Raw genomic sequence first — 19,147 nt, forward strand, 5'->3', positions numbered from 1 at the left:
AGGGACTCCTATACAGTATTTCAATTCAGCAAGTTCAAAGAATGACCAAATTAGATACATTTGCATCAGATGGCTCTCAGAGGCTTTGAAGATGGCATTGTGGCATTTTGTTTAGAGCAAGTAAGCATGTTTTCTGAGCCCTGAATTTCCCCATCACTAGAGAGCTTAAATAGATTATAAATACAGCATAGAGAGTATTCATGGGAAACTATTAAGGCTGAATATCTAGTTGTAAAGCCAGCTGGTTTCCAGTTAAGTTTTGAAAAGAGAAAAATACATATGCCATATTAAAATGTGGACAGAGGAGGGCCTTGGCCCTGCTCCCTTGAGTATTTGAAGGTCGGTGTGCGTAGTGGATACGGGGATCAGATGACCTCACTGGACAGCAAGAGACAGGAGACTTGCTCCTCCTTTGATGCAAGTGACAGTCTTGATAGTCAGACAGAGAAGTAAATACGACCTGCCCTCTACTTTTTGAATTCACAAGCAATAATTATCAGAAGCAAGCTCTTCACCACCTTCAGAGAAATCTGTATTTTGAATCACAAGATGTGACATCCAAAAATAAAAATAAAAAAACCTTAATCAATCTAGTTTGAGTTTTAAAGATTCTTCTTGGTTAAATGTGTTGCTGATTAAATCTCCTTGCAGCCCTAAATGCTTCGAGTCCCGTCCCAATGTAGTTTATTCATTACCCACACTCTAGTTTCCCTTCCTCCTCTTCTCCCTTTACCCCATGAGGTGTCACAGGCTCATTATCAGTCCCTACAAAGCGGCAAATAAAGACTAAGAATTATATTCAGGGGTTGGGAGAGGGGAGTGACAATCCTAAAAGCATTTATTGAGCACTTACAATTGGCTGAGCACTGCCCTAAGAGCTTTATGTTCATTATCTCAAGGAAGCCTCACGACAGTTCTATAAGTTAGGATTGTCCCCACTGAAGATGAGGAATCAAAATCACAGAGATGGAAGTAATACAAAGAGGCCCCCTAGGTCACACCAAATCTGGAATGCAATCTGATATCAGTAATCTAACAGTCTGAGGTTAAGATACTCAGATGTCTGTGCATTTATTTTTCCTTTTACTTCCACCTTATATCTTCTCATTCTTTTCCCCTGCTCATCATTATAGCATCCTGATGGTGAGACACTGTTCATTCGGGTGGTCAAGTATGGACAGTAATGTACCGAAACCACTTCACCCAAGGCCACCACAGACAGGGTCTTTTTGGGAATTAGAAAAAGGCACCTTCCCCCTGAGCTGACGCTGAACAGACTGGATTTACTCTCACTCTCTGCTACCACCCTTAGTCAGGGCACAACCCCTGCAGTGTACATGGAGGCCTGAGCTTATCCCAGTCATTCTGAATAAAGGTCGTTTGAATGTCCAGTCATTTCGAACGACAACGATACGATTACACTTCATGTAATTACACACAGACCATCACATGTTCCAGGGAGAACAAACTTGTCCTTAAAAGGAAATATAAGGTTTTCACCAAATTAGTGGGCTTTTTTCCGCAGTCCTTTCTCTGAGCTCCAACTCCCAGGAGATTGTCTGAATAAAGACTGGAGAGTTGGGTGTTGTTGAATAGACTCATTAAACTCAATAACACTCAATCGGCAGACATGCAGGGGAAAGCTCTATGTGTTTTGTACATTAAAGATCCTGAGAGAGAGCAGAAAGCAACCATTAGGGAAATAAATCAAATCAATAACAGTTTGCTTGAACACAATCCAAGCCAGTGGGTAATGGTAAGAACTAGGTCTGCTTTCAAAACAGTGACCTGATTCTGACCCTAATGATAACTTCCCTCCCATCCAACCAAGAACCATACAGCATTTGACTTGTCTGAATCTCCATGAAGCCATTAATGCAGAAAACAAAAACAAAAAAACTGAGTCATTTCCTTTTATTGTAGGAGAAACCTTCATTACTATGGAAGTCTGGAAGTCTCCAGAATTTACAGCAGGGAATCAAATCTTTCTTCTCACTGATAGGAGAAAGAAAGAAAGAAAGAAAGAGAGAGGGGGGTGGGGACAAAGGGAGGGAGAGAGGAAGAAAAAAAAAAGGAAGGAAGGAAGGGAGGAATAAATCAGTCTTTTGGGATGGCTCAAAATTCTAACATTTCCAAGTAGGTACAATACATATTCTCATTTCAAAGGCAGATGGTCAAGATTCATATATTAAATTATGTTGGAGTCTTGATTTTTCAAGAAATATTAGGTCAAACTATTGGTATCTTTTCACACTGTCAAAATTTGAGTGTAAAATCAGTGCTTCATATCCACCGTGGACTTTAGGAAGTGTCCTACCAGAATTATCCTTATGAAACCAGCCCTGTGATGCTGAGTTTTAGGGACTCGCCTAATAACAACGGCTGCCATTTTGGATGATACGGACTTGACCTGTGTGAGCCTTAAATCAGAAAAGACCCCTGTGAACCATCACAGTCTTGCTAGTCTTCAATAACTGGATAATAGAGCTACAATTTAGTTTGAAGTGTGTACGGGGAGAATCTACAGCGGGAATCCAAGCCCCAGAGAATGCAAAGTCAAACCTGCTACTAATAGGAAGTCACAATGGTGGCAGCAAATCCTCTGAAGTAGCAAGTTTCTTTTCAGGAAATACTGTTTTAAGATTAAAGAAAAAAAGTTTGTAAGAAACGGAAGCAAATGTCAAAGAGATAGCAGATTTATTTTCAGGATTATGTAAAGCACAAAAATGAAAGGACTTCCACTGTGCAGTGTTGTCATGGTTACCTGATCTCTTATCGAAAAGGAGAATCAAACAGAGAAGGGAAACCTAGGAGAGGCAGTAACCAGAGAGGCCTGCCCCTCCGCAAATGCTTTTCATCCAACTGAGGTTGTTTATGAGGGTATAAAATAGGGGATGACATTTTGCTGCTCCAGATAATTTTTAAAGGATCTTATTTTGCTATGCAGAATAAGGACTTCATTCTGCTACGATTTCTAAAACGTGAAAACACGGTGGTTAAAACATCATTGTTTGCCAAGGATTTCTAAATGAACAGGCGGAAGAAAGTCTACCTTTAAAATTTCCTCTCAATTCACTAAAAAATAATTTTTTCCTGAACTGCAAACTTAGACTATACCTGAATTGTTTTCTTAAGAGAGCTACATGTTTCACCTCCAAGATATTTTAGAGGATTTTACTTGGAGGCTAATAGTTTAAAAAAGCAACTGGCAAATTCTTTCTAGAGATTAAAAAGGAAAACTCCTTGATTTCTGCTTTATAGTTAGCATAGGATGCTAATAGCATGACTAGCAGAGAATGGAGGAACAATTTACCTCTGTCCTTCTCCACCAGCTCCACCTGCCCCTACAAATGGCTCACCCTCATAAACTATTATCCTAGAGAAGCAGAGACTTGGGACTGCTTTCCAAATCACAATCCAGTCCTCAATCACCTAACAACAGCTTGCAAAGTGCCCTTACCTCCAATGACAGGTAGTTGGAATCTGCATAAGGTCCCTAGCATGAAAACACTGGGCTGTAGAGAAGAAAGGGCAGTTTGACCCATATTTATTTCATCTACTTGGAGAAGGGGTGGGAGCGGGGGTGGAGGGGAGCAGTAAAAGTCAGTGTTTCTTTAACAGCTCAGTCTTTGAATTACTCCCACTTCTCATTTCCCCCAGTAGAAAAACACTAAGCCCTACTGGGTAAAGCTTGCAAAGAGGGCAAATAACCCTTGGACTCGCAGTAACTTTGAATCCTCCCGGAAAGAAATGATGAGAATCAATATTCACTGAGATCCTGCTGTGGGCTAGACGTGGTCCTAGGTGCTTCATATGTAATGTTTAGGTAATACAAACAACATTCCTGTGAAATAAGTAGTGTCCTCATTTAAATATGAGGACACTCAGGCTCAGAGAAAAAAGGTAACCTGCTCTAAGTCACAAAGAACTTATTTCTCAACTCATTCATCGCACCGTCCAACACCAGTGAGGACAGAGCACTAAGTGGTCTCACCCAGCTTAGTTCTCCTCCCCGTGAAGTGTTTTGGAAATTTGTGAAATTTATCTTCCAGTTTAGCCCTTTACATATTGACATATATATTGTTTCAAGTTATATTCTTTATATTTCTCTTTCATGTTACAACTGGTATTTCATATTTATTTTTTATTATGCGTACAGTTAGATTGCATTACCTGAGAATTTCATTTCAGAATAGGAAAAGGGCATCTCAAAATACGTTATATAAAGGGAGGCCCTGAGTCTGAGGAGCCGGAAAACCACTGCACTAACTCGTTACTCCCAAGTTCATGGAGAGTTGACTCTAATTTTTCTCTAAAAGTTGGGACACAGAAGCATTTCTCAAGTCTAAACTGAGAAGTCATTGTTACTGACATACAAGTGTAAAGTTTCTTAAAATAAACTAAACATATTTCTAAACAGAGACAGGGGAGAGGAAAGGAAAATCCAAATTCATTTGAAAGGATAAGTTTCCTTTTCACTGGAAAATCCATTTCTTTGATGTATCAACCACTCCATCTCAAATGCTTATTTAGGGTCAGGAACCAAGCCTAAGGCCCTGCCCTGCGGTGTGAGAGGGCAAACTGCTAAGAGAAGCAACAACTACAGTGTGGGTGTCATACAAGGAGCTAGAAATAAGAGATAATTAAGGCTTCGTTTAGCCCTGGGAAAATGAAACAAGAGGGCTTCTCTTTTGTTTTGTTTTGTTTTGTTTTGTTTTGTTTCTAAGTCCCATGTGGCCAGAGCTGTGAAAAGGGAATCCCCAGGTTATCTTACTTGAAAAGCCTAGCATATTCTCTGGGATATGCATTCACTTGGGCATTTCTCCAGGGAAACCTGGGCTTTGGGCTACTTCAAAGTAGTATGTCCAACGAACTCATTATTTTGTTTCATGTGTGATGCAGAGACACTGCCCCTCCTTCCTACTCTCAGAAAGAAGAGTAAAGAGAATACGAAAAATAATAAATTCACTTCCATTCTTCTTTTGTTATTTTGGATCCAATACCTTTCAACAAGTACCTCATTCAACATGTATACAATATAAGAAGAAACCACAGGATTTCTCTGGAACCAAATTAACTTCTCAAAGTTTATTTCTTTTGATAAGAAACCATGTTTTAAATGGAGGGAGGGAACTTAGTGGTAGGAAGCTGAGGTTTCAACTTTTATTCGGGCTGTATTTTTACAAGAAACAATATTGTTTTTTCTTTATAGAATACTGAAAGATTAAATTTCATATTTCAAATCCTGTGGAGGCTCCAAGATCCAAATACAACATTAAATGTGTGTGTTTGACCCCATATCCTCTTTACATTAATAATACGGCTTATATATGAGTATGAAGTGACCAAAATCAGTAACACAGAGCCACCCACCACCAGTGGGAACAACCTGTGGGACCGAACAGCTATATGCTGTAGAATGAACTCTAGTATTTTGACCACATCTAAACAGGAAGGAATATTAGAAATAAAACATGGGCCACAATAAGTAATGCGAATGAGATTAATCTTTAATATGCCTCCATTTTATACAATTACTGATTTAAGACCTTTGTTCTGGGTTCTATCCTTACAGAATAGAATCTAAGTATTTAAAATTGAAATATAAAACCTTTATAGCCCTTTATACTTAGGAGTTTTTAAAATAAACTTCTCATTTTCCATAAAAGAGGCAGCCCAGAGTAATAAATTGTAGGTTACATAAAAACCCTGATCTGGTATATTTTTAAGGGATTTGACTAGGATGGTCACATTGCACTGTCAATAGAAAAATTTTCTTAGGTCTACCAGGCAAACTTTAGATAAGCAGGTAGCAATCACAGGGTGTTCCTGTGACATTACTGGAATCCAGAAAGGTCTGTGTAGCTTGAGTTGTCTAAATGACCCTTAAGAGAATACCTCTTCTAAGAATTTTCTCTCTGAAACTGAGAGACCTAAAGGTCAAAATCTATTTGGCATCAAAAGCTACTAGAGTGGACCCCAAGCCAGGTACATTAAAGAGTCCTTTAACATAGGTCCCTATGGTGCATCAACAAAACACATCATTTCAGTTCTCTCCAACCTCAACCTGGGTACCTATGTATCTCTTGTTTTATTTTACCACCATTACTTCTCACATTCATATTACCCTTATTTGTTACTCCTGTGTTCAAACAAACAAAAGCATGAAGTAGTCAAAATGATCCACCTTCAGTAACAAAACAAGTCATTCACAGCAGAAACCTGCTAAGTACTTGGTAATCTACTGATGAATTAAGGAGGGGTTTAAAAATCCCTGGAACTTCATGAATTCACCACACCCACAGAAGACCATGCTTGTCTTTGGTTTCCTGAAAATAATCCCTGTTTATTTTCCAGTGGCAAAACTATGCAGACTCAAGAATATGAAGGATGAGTACAAAATAATGAAACCAATATCATATGTGGCTCATATACACTTAGTTCCTATAGAACTAAGGAACTAAGTTCCTTTATCATGGTTACACTTAGATAAAACTTAGAATAAAATTAATCTGACAAAGAGCATCATGACCAGTACACCTGCCCCAAGCATAGCCAAGCTTCCTCAGTTTCCTGAGTACTCCCTTAGGCATGCCGTTTCCTTCCTGGTCCTCTCTCCTTCCATCTTTGCTACCCCCCACCCCTGCACTTGTCCTTGAGCAGTTATGTAATTGCCCACTTCCCCTCAGGTTAAGTGTTAAAGACCTGAGGCCGAGGATAATCTGTGATTTCGGGCTTGTGATTATTTGCTGGAATTATCAGCAGGATTTTCATGTTGAAAGGAAGAAAGGGACACTCAGGGAAGAAAGAGAGTTCAGCAACATTGGCTCTGAATCCTTAGGATATGATGAGCCTTGGGTCCAAGGGATGGAAGAGGAAACAATGGGACCAGTTCTTAGAAGGTCTAGAATTCAGCCTCATAACCAGGCAAGCCAACACTACTGCTACGACTACTACTACTACTACTACTACTACTACTACTACTACTACTGAAGAAGGAGGAGAAGGAGAAAGAGGGAGAGGGAGAAGGAGAGGGAGAGGGAGAGGGAGAAGGAGAAGAGAAGAGGGAGAAGGAGAAGGAGAAGAAGAAGAAGAATAAGAAGATCTGTTTTATGCTTCAGAGTGACATGTCTTCAAGAATAGAGCTGGTTTACCTCAGGTGTAAGACAATTTCAGGGTCAAGAAGGCTTCTGTGTTTTCTGAGTAAATCTCCAACAATCTCTCGATAGTGCAGGCAGTTCCTTTAACACAGGGACAAAGTTTTTGTCCCACCACAATTAGAGATAAAAGCCTTAAAAATGTAAATGCATAGGAAAGGTGACTTAACTGGTACTGATCTGCTTCAGTCAACCTGCAAATGATGGCATCAGGAGTTTTCTTGGTTCCCTACTCTGCCTTGTCTCTTTAGGTAAAAATTTAGTGTTTTTTGCATCTGTCTTTCCACATGCTCCCTTTTGAGCCTTCATCAATCAATAATCCCTCTGCCCTCCAGTATTATCAATCTCATTCATTCAATATCCTAAGTGCCAAGCACTGTCCTAGGCACTGGGGCCATCACAGGGGATAAAACAGACAAAAGTCCTCTCCCCAAGGAAAAAAGACAAAGCAGGGAATAGGAAGTCATGTGTCAAGGAGAGAATGCTGCAACTTTAAGTAGAGGGACTTGTGTCACCCTAAGACGGTGATACTTAAAACTTGAAGGAGGCAAGGGAGTAAGAATTCCAGGCAGGAGAAGCGAGTGCAAAGGCCCTGAAGTGTGACATATGTGGGCTCTAGGTATATGAAGGAACCAATGAAACGAGATCAGTGAGGTCTTAGAGGTCATGGCAACTGGTTTTTCTTCTGAGTGAAATGAGAAGCCACTGGGAGATTTTGGCCAGAGGAGTGATGTGATCTGAATTACACTTTAATAGGAACATCCTGGCTGCTGTGCTGAGAAGAGATTGAAAAGCACAAGGGTAGAAGCAGGGAGCCCAGCTGGGAGGCTGATGCATCAAATCCAGGTAAAAGATGATGGTGGCCTGGAAAGACCCTCGTCACTAGGGAGTTAGCAGTGGAGGCGCAGGACGTGATCAGATTCTGGATATATTTTGAAGGGGCACCAACAGTACTTGCTAGTTAATAGATACAGGGTATGAGAATAAAAGAAGAGTCAAAGATAACCCTGAAGCATTGGGCTTTGACAACTGCAAGAATGGAGTTGTTATCTGCTGGGATGAGGAAGATTTCGGAAGGATCAGGTATGGGATGGACTCCCAGGAGCTCAGTTTTGAATGCTAATTAGACAACCAAGTGGAGATGTTGAACATGCAGTTGGATGTACAGTCTGTAGCTCTGGGGAGAGGTCCAGGCTAGTATTTAAAGTCATGAGATGAGGGTGAAATCACTATAGGAGTGAGTATAGACAAAAAAAAAGACAAGAGGATGAGGATAGGAGGTCAAGTGAAGAGAGTGTGTCAAGAGATAGGAGTGATTGCACGTGTCAAATGCTGCAAATAGGCCAGCAGGAAATGAGGACCATTCACTGACCGTTGAATTTAGCCACCTAACATCTTTAATAACCTTGACGGGGAACTTTCCATAGAAAGGTGGGCACACCCTTCCATCCCACCAACACTCACTGGAGTTAATGGAGGAGAGAATGAGGGATGAGAAGTTAGAGACAACTAATACAGAAACCTCTTTCAAGGTGTCGTGTTGAGAATGGAAGGAGAAAAACGCAATGGCTTGAAAGGGGAAAGTGAATTCAAAAGATTTTGCTTGCTTTTAAGATGAGAGAAATCTGTTTTTTAAAAAATATTTATTTATTTATTTGGCTGTGCCAGGTCTTAGTTGTGGCATGCACGTGGGATCTAGTTCCCTGACCAGGGATGGAACCCGGGCCTCCTACATTGGGAGCACAGAGTCTTAACTGCTGGACCACCAGGGAAATCACTAAGATGAGAGAAATCTTCGTGGATTTGTATGCGAATGGGAAAGATCCAGTGGAAAGGAGAAAACTTACTGAGGTAAGAGAAAAAGAACATTACTGGGGCAATGTCCAGAAGTGATGGGACTGAGTGGAAGTAAAGGGATTGGCCTGAGCTAGGAGTACGGACAACGGCCCGTGCTTTCCACTGGCTCCTTCCCCCTCAGCCTCCTTGAGCATCTTTTGGCTTCCCCGTTACAAAATGAAACAAACTTCAGTTGCATCTAGTTATACCCTGTATCTTTCCTTCCTTCCCTTAATAGTCTAGGGTCTTTAAAATACTGTCTACACTTGCTCTCCTCAATTAGCTCCCTCTCCCTTGTCAGCTTGAGACAATCTGGCTCTGCCCACCAGTGGTTCCTGAATTACCTATTTCAATGGACTGTTTTCCATCTTTTTCTTTTTCTTTTTTTTTACTGAACTCCTCTATCTATTGACTGTTTCCTTTTTAGAAACCCTCCACCTTTTACTTTCTGGTATACCTCTCTTCCCGGCCTAGCCTCTTGGCTCTCTCCCCAGACTGCTGTTCCTCTGCTGGATGCTTCAAATGTTAGGGTTCTGTTGCATTTTCTCAGCCATCTTCTCATTTGACAAAGAAGCATCACTTATCCAAACCCAGCAGAGACACCAGAATTTCTCTACAGGGAGAGCTAGGAGATTTGCCTTGAAGCTGAATTTACAGAGGAGTCTACATTTACTTGCATTCTCTCTTTATTTGGGACAGCTTGCTGGGTGCAGATGTAGGTTATAGGAGGACTTAATTCTCCCCCCACCTCCAGTCACCTTTTGTTCCTCTGAGGTCGAGGTTCCTCTGAGGTCAGCTGCCACTTACACATGGGCTATTTTTCCCAGTAAGTACCAAAAGTACCATATCTTTTCAAAGGTCAAGGAACTATATGAGAAAGAAAGGAAAGGAGGGAGGAAAAGAAAGAGGAAGGGAGGAAAACTGAAAAATGAAATGAGTAAATATTTAATCAACATCCTACAAGTCATGCGAAATAGTCATCTGCAATGTAACTCATATGATTACCTACTTATTATACATAAGATATTTTGATATATTTTTATATGATATGGAAAAGAGTGTCCAAAGCTAAGAGTGCTTCAGGTCTACCAAACAGAGTTATTTACTGAAAACCAACCCAAAACTTCTTCCCGAGCTCATACTCTCCTTTCCAATTGCCTACTGCACACAGACACCTCAGTGACCCCAGGAATCTCAAATACAACACATCCCAAATAAAATCATCTTTCTTCCCAAATGTGCTTCTACAGTTTATGCAGTAGAAACAGCATGGGCTTGGGTATCAGCCAATTTTCTAGGTTCAAACTTCAACTCTTTGAGATAGTCATGTTGTGGAAAATAAGAATTTAAAATGGGACTTTGTCATTTACTAAGAATTGCATTGCAGGAAGGCAAGGAAAAGAGTGATCACCAGCCAGAGATATAAGCACCTGAGTGCTGTGATAGAACGTTGTCAGGATCTAGTGAAGAACAAGGGAAGAAGCGGTCGAGAATGTCTTTGGAGAGGGAAGAGGGGAGACTCCTCAGAGAGGGTAATATTGGAGTCGCATCTAGACAAGAAAGACCCATGCAGCCCAGGGCATGGCTAGAAGAGGGGAGGGGGAGAGGATGAGCGTGAACTAACGTGGTCGCCTAGGGCCACCAGCAGATTTCTGGGCATAACAGAGGAGGCTGGGACAGGGGCTTGCACTGGATCAGGCATCCTTGTTTACCAGGAGCCAGAGTTGCCATTTTATGCTGAGGATAAAGGGGAGTCACAGAGGAAATCTGAGCAGGGAACAAATATGATCCGATTTGCATTCAGGAAAAGTAACTTTGGTAGCCAGGAAACGGATAAATCAGGACCAGACTGGAGTGGAGAGACTCCTAACAGATGATTGTAAACATCCAGACTCTCAGAGATGATGAGACTGAATGAAGACAGAGCAGTGAGGAGGAAATCAAGGGAGAGTTAGGAAGGAGTTAAGGGGTAAACTGATGGTCACGATTGATGCTGGGTCACAGGGGTGGAAGAACAGGGCTGGGGTGGGGCTGGTCTCTGGCTCAGAGGCTCATCTGATTCTCTAGAGGACTAAATGAAATCATGTGTGCCTGGCATGTGGTTGAAGTGCAAAAAATATTATTTCCCTTCCTTTTCCTCCCTTATTCCTGGCACCGTCACCTACCCAGGGACTGAGGCCAGAAATGTGGGAGACTAATTCTAGTCTGCGCTGTCCTTGACCCTGCACAAGCAGACCCCGGAGAAGATGCCACCAAGTGAGAAAAGGGGACAATAGAGACCAGAAGGGGCAAATGGTCCTCAGAAAGCTGACAGTCTGCCTCTGACCTGAGTTTATTTTTTGGAGGAGTGGGCCACCAGGAGCCTGGGTGAAGGGTGTTCTGTGACTTGCCCACCTGCAGGGCTGGAGGCCAGATGAGTGCTTCCTAAAGCAACGGCCCCGCCCCCTACATGCCCATCCTGCCTGGTTCTCTTCTCTCCTTTCCCAGCTCCCGTTCACTGGCTCCCCAGTGATCAAGTGCTTGGCTAGCTAGCTGCTGAGACTGGAAATGAGTCTGAAAGTTTATCCATGCTCTCCGCAAGGGAAATGGTTAATAAACTAGATTGTAAACAGAGCCAAATACAGTTTAAGGTCATTTTTACTTTTATTAATAATAAGGACTGGAAAAGGCAAAACTACAGGGACAGAAAACAGGTCCATTGTTGCCAGGTATTGGGAACATCCCGAAAGTGAAATGTTTTATACTTCGGTTGTAGGGTTAGTTACATGACTGCTATGTTTTTTCAAAAGGCATGGAACTAACTGCACATTAAAAAGCATAAATTTGACTGTATGTAAATTATACCTCAATAAACCCAACTTTAAATAAACAAATGAACAAATAAATAAACAAACAAATAAGTAGGTAGTAAGGGCTCAGTAAATGTTTGCTAAAGTGATAGTGACTGATAGTGATAAGGTATTAGCTGTCAACACTGCAGACTTTACTCCTTCCCGGAATGTTTGCATTTTAATAGAGGGTTCTTAAAGCTGGAAAAAGCCTTGAAGGCCCAAAGAAGTTAGTATCCAGTAGGATGACTTCTTTCAAATGCAAGCTATTTTTTTACAATCTGGAGAAAGAGTTCTAGATGAAAGGAAAGGCCAGTAGGAGAGCCAGGAGGCAGGGAGTGGGTAGACCTTGCCTGCCTCGAAACTTACAAACCACAGAAAAGCGATACTTTCTCTAAGTCGTCCTCCTCTACCAATTATCCACCATTTCCATCAGAGGCCTGAGTTTTCCTGGATTATTATCCTGGCCCATGACCTCACATTCTTAGTGGAAAAACAATTCTTATTTAATGGATGTAAAACGATACTACACCTAAGTTTAGATTGGAGAATGAGAATCAGTGCCTGGCAGCTGGAACAGGGACTGTTTAAAGTCAACCCAGAGGTACAAACTAGGTACAAAATAAGCTACAAGCATATACTGTAGAACACGGGAAATATAGCCAGTATTTTATAATAACTATAAATGGAGTATAACCTTTGAAGATTATGAGTCACTATATTGTACACCTGTAACTTATATAATATTGTACAGCTATACTTCAGTAAAAAAAAGTAAAATAAAAAACAAAGATAAAAAAAGTAATAAAATAAATAAATAAAGTCAAGCCAGGTTGAAATCTGTCCCTGCCCCACCGCATATGGGCCAAGCCAAATGGTGGCTTTGAGCCGACCACCTTTCTCCTGTCAGCCTGAGCTGCCAGTCAGGTGGCAAAGGACTAGACCTGTCTTTAGCCTCATTCTGCCGCTCAGGTCTGCTGAGAACCGGTGGGACCACCTGGACGTCCTTGAAAGGGAAATTCTACCTGTTTCTCTAAAATTCACTCTCTGATGTTGTACTAGCAAAGCACCTCACTTTTCTTTCTAATTCAAAATTTCTCATCACACAGGACAAGGATCCTCTTTTCCAGACCATTCAGGGAACTAATTTCTTCCTAAGCAATTCAAAACCCAAAATGCCAAATTCCTGATTTTTCTGCCCCCGCCAACCATTCTCACCGCCTCCTTTCCCGAGTGCATGGGAGCACGTGTTTGAACCAATGAGGTAGCATCTGTCACCCTTGGCAGCAAAAAGTGGAGGAGTGACACTTTCCCCTGCTTGTCCCTGACACTCCACCCTGGTGAGGGGTGTGGGGAGGGTACTGTTTGTTCCCAGGTCAAGCAGTTCATCAGTGTTGCCAGAATTATCTACTCCTTGCCTTCCCTGGGTTGCAGGTTCAGGAGGAGGAAGCATTTGACCACTGTGCTGGAGAGGAGGTATCAGTGACGGGAGCAGTGGTGGCCTCCGCTCCTTGTCCATTGGGCCAAGGTGTGTGGGAAACTCAGGAGCTGCAGCAGCTCCCAACACCCCAGTCGGCTGCCCCTAAAATGGTGGTTACCTAGCTCTGCCCAAGTCTGTCCCTAAACCGCCCCTCCAAAATTGAACCCTCTTTTACAACACTTGATCTGTTGCCTCCAACTCTGCATTTCCCCGACACAGCCCTTCTGGGGCTTTCGGAGCCCCACCTCCCTCCCCACCCCCAAAGAAAACAAAGCACAAGATTCAACCTGTTAATTGCTTCCTTCCTACCAAGAAGGCAGCTAGCTGACTACACCTGCTGAGACTGTTCCAACTTAGGCCTGCAGAGTTGATGAAAGGGTTCTACCTCTTTTGAAGTTCAGTCAAAGCTAACTTTTACTGAGTGCTTACTATGGGGCCAGACATCATGCTAACCTCGGTAATGCCAGTTAATCCAGGCATGGAAACTGAGTTGCAGAGAGGTAGTGGCTAGTGACAGACGCAGCTGGGATTGAAACGCATGACCTACCATAATCACAGCTACACTAAACTCTGGGCACTAAACTGGGTCACTGGTCCCTCCTGCCCTCCCCATCCACAACTCCAGTCTGTTCTATTTGGGATTGAGGATCCAACACAGGGGGACACGGAAAGAGCTTTACTAGCCTGAAGGATTTATGGAACCCTTCCAGAAAATTCTGTGGTCTATCCAGTCAAGTGGACCGACAAAATCAGGAAACAAACATGTATAGGAAGGGATCCAGGGCAGGTTAAAGGCTTTGCTGCCCAAGTCCTTTTTTGTTATTCTTTGAAATCAGTAGAAATATAAAGTTTTCAACGTTTATCATAATGTAAGAATCTGGCAGTGTAATAACTATAAATATTGTGTTAGGCATGTTTAAAGTAATACTTTTTCTGATTGTAAATTTTAAACATTCTCATTGCAGAAAATCTGGAAAATACCAAAAAAATTAAATTAATTACAATTAAAATTAATTACAATTAAAAATTTAAGTACAAAAATATAAAATGAATCTTACACGCATTTCCATCACCCACAGTTAACCTCAGTTAATATATTGGTGGGTTTCCTTTCAGTCATTTTTTTCTGCATAAATATGTATATATTTTCTAAGGGATGACTCTGACATAAAAATATATATACTTGGGTTTTCACTGAATATTATGTTAGCTAGCATTTTTCCTTGTAATTAATCTTTTGGAAAATATCATTTTAATGACTGCAAATTATTTAATAAACAATAATTTATTTAACTATCTCCCTAATGTTGGGCATTTGAGTTTTTCCCAATTTTTCACTATTACAAGAAATGCCATTTCTCTCAATATTTCCTCAAGATTGTTTACTAGAAACAGAATTACAGGGTCAGGTGACCTTTTAAAGTTTTTAAAACATTTTTTCTACATACAATTTAATGATTCTAAGTATTTGTATTGTTCTTTATATGGTTGGCCAAAAGAAAATGTTGAGTTTATACTAAATATGTCCTTGTTAGCTTTGTATAGCTAAAACCCTTTCAGAAGAACTATCACCTTGACTTGAATAAATAAATGTTTTTAAAAAAAGAAGAAAAGAAAACAGCTGGAAATCATATCTATCTTTACAGAGTAGTAGGTGTTTAAAGGCTTCAGAAGATCTTGAGAGAATCTGTTATGACTGAAGATGTCTACAGGAATTAAAAAAAAAGATTTTTCCCCCCAAATGAAGAACTTGATAATAAGAAAAAATAAAAGCAAAAGAAGGTTGAATTTGTGGCGAATGTTAAATTTGAAGAGATTCTTGAATCTTTGATTCATTCCTTTCTAAAAGCTTTTTAAGATGTCAGCTTCCTAAGGTTTTTATGTTCTCTGCTGCATTTAGCAAACCAGGTTAAATGTGGATGATAAAGACCGTTAGGAAGAACATTGTGCTTCCATGAGTCACTGTACTTGACCTTCAATAGCTAGGAAGCCAATTATCTGCAACCTGAGCTGTGCAGACCCTTACTTTCTTTCCTCTTCCGAATAGGTACCCAGATTTATGCTCATTTAACATCTCCTTAGGACCGAGAGCAAACATAGGCAGAAGACATGAAAGAATATAAACCTCAAATCTATCGATTTTGTTACAGTCAACTCTAAATGAAGCAGAGTTTCTGTATGACGTGGGCAATACTGATTAGTAGCACCTACTACCCTGAAGGAACACTGCTGGGTGCTGGGGAGACAAATGAGCTTAGGAGACTGTCAACCAGCCCAGGATGCTTTGAAGCTGGGCCAGAAAAGGCACAGTGTCAGCAGCTGACATTGGAAACAGCAGCGATACTCATGATATACTTCACATTTAGGTAGTGAGTTTTACAAATTTCGAAGGGTCTTCACGTACATGTGGTCATTTAGAGCCCCTAACACTACAAAGAAATAATCACCCGTATTCCAGAAACGGGGCACAGACCCTCAGAGAGGTTAAATGCCTTGCCCAGTCTCGCAAAGCCTGTAGGCAGCAGGATTAAATATCAAAGCCAGATGTTCAGATTGCAACACTTGTGAACTCCCATGCTGCCCTCTTACAACAAAATCTTGTGTCCTACTGGATGCCAAATCCTCCATTAGATAATAGAGGATAACTGAGCTCCTTCAAGGAGCTCAAGACATATCAAAAGGGGCAGATACAAACTGAAAGTATAATGCTAAATGATGGAAGACATAACTGAGATTCATGGTAGGAAAGTACTTTGGATTTCAAGTGTGGCCAAACTGTCTCATGAGGAAGCAGCCACTAATGTAATGATAAGGAAGGACTTTAGATTTATCACATCTCTTCTCCCTTCCAGTACTTGCCCTAAACTCCATAAATCCAGACTAATTCTTCTAGCAGTACAACATGGTGGGTTAAGAACTTAGGCTTTGGATCAGACAAGCTTGGGTTTAAAACCTGCCTCTGCCACTACTAGCTCTTGAGCAAGTTGACAACCATGCTAAGCTTCAGTGCCCAACTCAGTCATCTAAGGGGGCTGTAAGAGCTAAATGAGATAATGCAGTAGAAATTCTTAATACTTTGCCAGGTGTACACCAGGGGTTTAATAAATACTAGGATGATAATGAGGATGATGAGGATGATGATGATGATGATGAATGAGTAATCTGATTATCAGAGAGGAGGAAGGAAATTGGAAAGGAAGAATGGTGATAGGGCCTTAAGAGAATTGTTTTTACCTAACTCATGCCTTGCAGATTCCAGCTAGAAATCAAGGAATTTGCAGCAAGCTGGGCAGCCACAGGTTGGGGCGATAAGGGTGGAGCCTCAGTGTTCCTTGGAAGGCAGCAAAACCGGATTCCTGAAGTGTTGTGGTTTCCAAGACAAGTTGAAGTCTCCTCATTGGGCAGTAATGTCCCCCAGAACAGACCAGCACATTCTGGAGCTCCTCTCAGACCCACCAGCCTTTCTCTGACCCATTCACAGCCCCTCAGGGATTCCTGCCACAGACTGAAGTCCTCACTTGAGTCTTAAGCCATGTTTCCTTCACCAGAACGAATAATCCCAACTCTATTTGACTTCCCAACTCTAGAACACTAATTTCCTTCCTATAATTCTGCTATGATATAATATAGTATTAAAGAGGATGCCCCAAACTCCCTGAGTTCAAATTTTGGCTCTGTCATTTGCTGGATGTTTAATCATGGCCAAGTTAATTATCCTCTGTACCTCAATTGCCCCATCTGTAAAATGGGAACAAGAATATTATCTATGACACAGGGATTTGTGAAGATTAAGAGTTTACAGTTGTGGCTGACACAGAATTAAGTGCTCAATAATGTTAACTGCTATGATTTTCCCCCTTCAAAAATGATGATTCTGGTAAATGCTAACTGGGGAAATATATGACAACTATTACTTACATAAAATATGAGATTATTTGTATATTTTGATTATCAGTTTTAATTCCATATTCTCTCAAGCATGATAATTGAGAGTTCTGTTTTGGAATTTGTTTGTTTGTTTGGATTGCTTCCCAAAGATGAAATAAATGATGCCAAAATATCTACTAATAAAGAAGGGACAAAATGCCTATTAATGACACTTTAAATCTTATTTAAATCTTATTGTCAACTTTTCTAAAAGCTCCAGAGTTAAAAATGTCAAGAAGAGGTGTGTGTGTGTGTGTGTGTGTGTGTGTGTGTGTGTGCATGCATGCCCACCCTTTATACCTGTCAGAGTTCCATATGAGAGCATCTAGATGAGATAAACATAGGGATTCACTCAGGAGGAGCAGAAGTGGAATTGCTTGATATTTAAACCAAGGAAGTCCTGCTGCATATGCCCAAGCATCCCTTTAATTACTTGGTTATGTACAGGAGAAACTTGAAGCTACTGTCTGCTATTGTGTTTTCTAAAGTAAATTTCATATTTTTTATCATTATAAAAGTTACACTTGCTCACTGTAATAAATAGGAAAATATAAATAAGGTAAAAAAAGAAAATAATCATCTATAATTAGAACTCCCAGAGTAATCCAGGGTAACATATTTTTTATATGATCCAGTCTTTTTTCTATACATGAAACATATAGCAATTCTAAAGTAGAGGAATATTTCACAGTGATCAAAGTGTCATTCTACCAGAAAGACATCACAATTCTAAATCTGTATGCACTCAATAACATAGCTTGAAAATAAACAAAGCAGAACTCAACAGAACTAAAAGAGAGACTTTACCTCTCTCAATGGCTGAATAGTTTATTGTTTTTTAAAAAGGCAAAAGTTATTAAGAATATAGAAGACCTAAACAACTCAATTAAAAATTCTGACCTAATTGACATATATAGAACACTGCATCCAGTAATGACAGAATACACATTCTTTTCAGTGCATATAGAGCATGTCAAAAATTGATCATAAAGAAACCTCAGCAAATTTCAAAGGATTGGAATCATGAAGGGCATATTCTCTGACTAACATGAAATTAAGATAAAAATTAATAACAAAAAGAACTAGATAATCTTAACTTTTTTGGAAGTAAGCCATACAATTCTAAATAAGGGCAAATAAGAAATCCCAACAAATACTAGGAAATATTTTTAACTGAATGATAACTTGTGCAATTTTCTGAACATATCAAAATTTGTGGGATGTAATTAAAGCAGTGGTAGAGGGAAACATATAGCCATATTTAACACATATTTAATAGATATGTTAGAAAAGAAGAAAGACTAAAAGTCAATATTCTAAGCTTCTATCTCAAAAAGCTAGGAAAACATACTTATCAAATGAAACAAATGAGAAGGTGGGAAATAAAATAATAATGGTAAGAACAGAAATCGGTGAAATAGAAAACAAACAACAGAAAAAATCAACAGAAGCAAAATTAGTTCTTTGAAAAGATCAAAATAATAAATAAACCTCTAGAAAACTGAGAGAAAAAAAGAGTGGAATTACAAATTACTAAAATCAAGAATGGAAAAGGGGACATAATTATACACTTGATAGATATCAAAAGGTATTAAAGATATATATTTTTTGAAACGCTTTATGGCAATAAATCTGACAATTTTAACACAGAATAATCCTTTAAAAAGTTACCAAAACTAACAGAAATAGAAAATCTTAATTAAGTTTTAAAAACCTTCCAATAGGGGCTTCCCTGGTGGTGCAGTGGTTGGGAGTCTGCCTGCTAGTGCAGGGGACACGGGTTCGAGCCCTGGTCTGGGAGGATCCCACATGCCACGGAGCAGCTGGGCCCGTGAGCCACAACTGCTGAGCCTGCGCGTCTGGAGCCTGTGCCCCGCAACGGGAGGGGCCGCGATAGTGAGAGGCCCGCGCACCGCAAT

General features: G+C 40.4%; 1 pseudogene; it reads left to right on the forward strand.

Annotated features, from left to right (window-relative positions):
* The window catches only part of LOC114238462 (calcium-responsive transactivator-like), a 40,088-nt pseudogene that overhangs the window by 8,524 nt on the left and 12,417 nt on the right, over nt 1-19,147 (forward strand).

The sequence above is a fragment of the Balaenoptera acutorostrata genome, chromosome 18, assembly GCF_949987535.1.
Source record: "Balaenoptera acutorostrata chromosome 18, mBalAcu1.1, whole genome shotgun sequence".
In the NCBI taxonomy this organism is placed as follows: Eukaryota; Metazoa; Chordata; class Mammalia; order Artiodactyla; family Balaenopteridae; genus Balaenoptera; species Balaenoptera acutorostrata.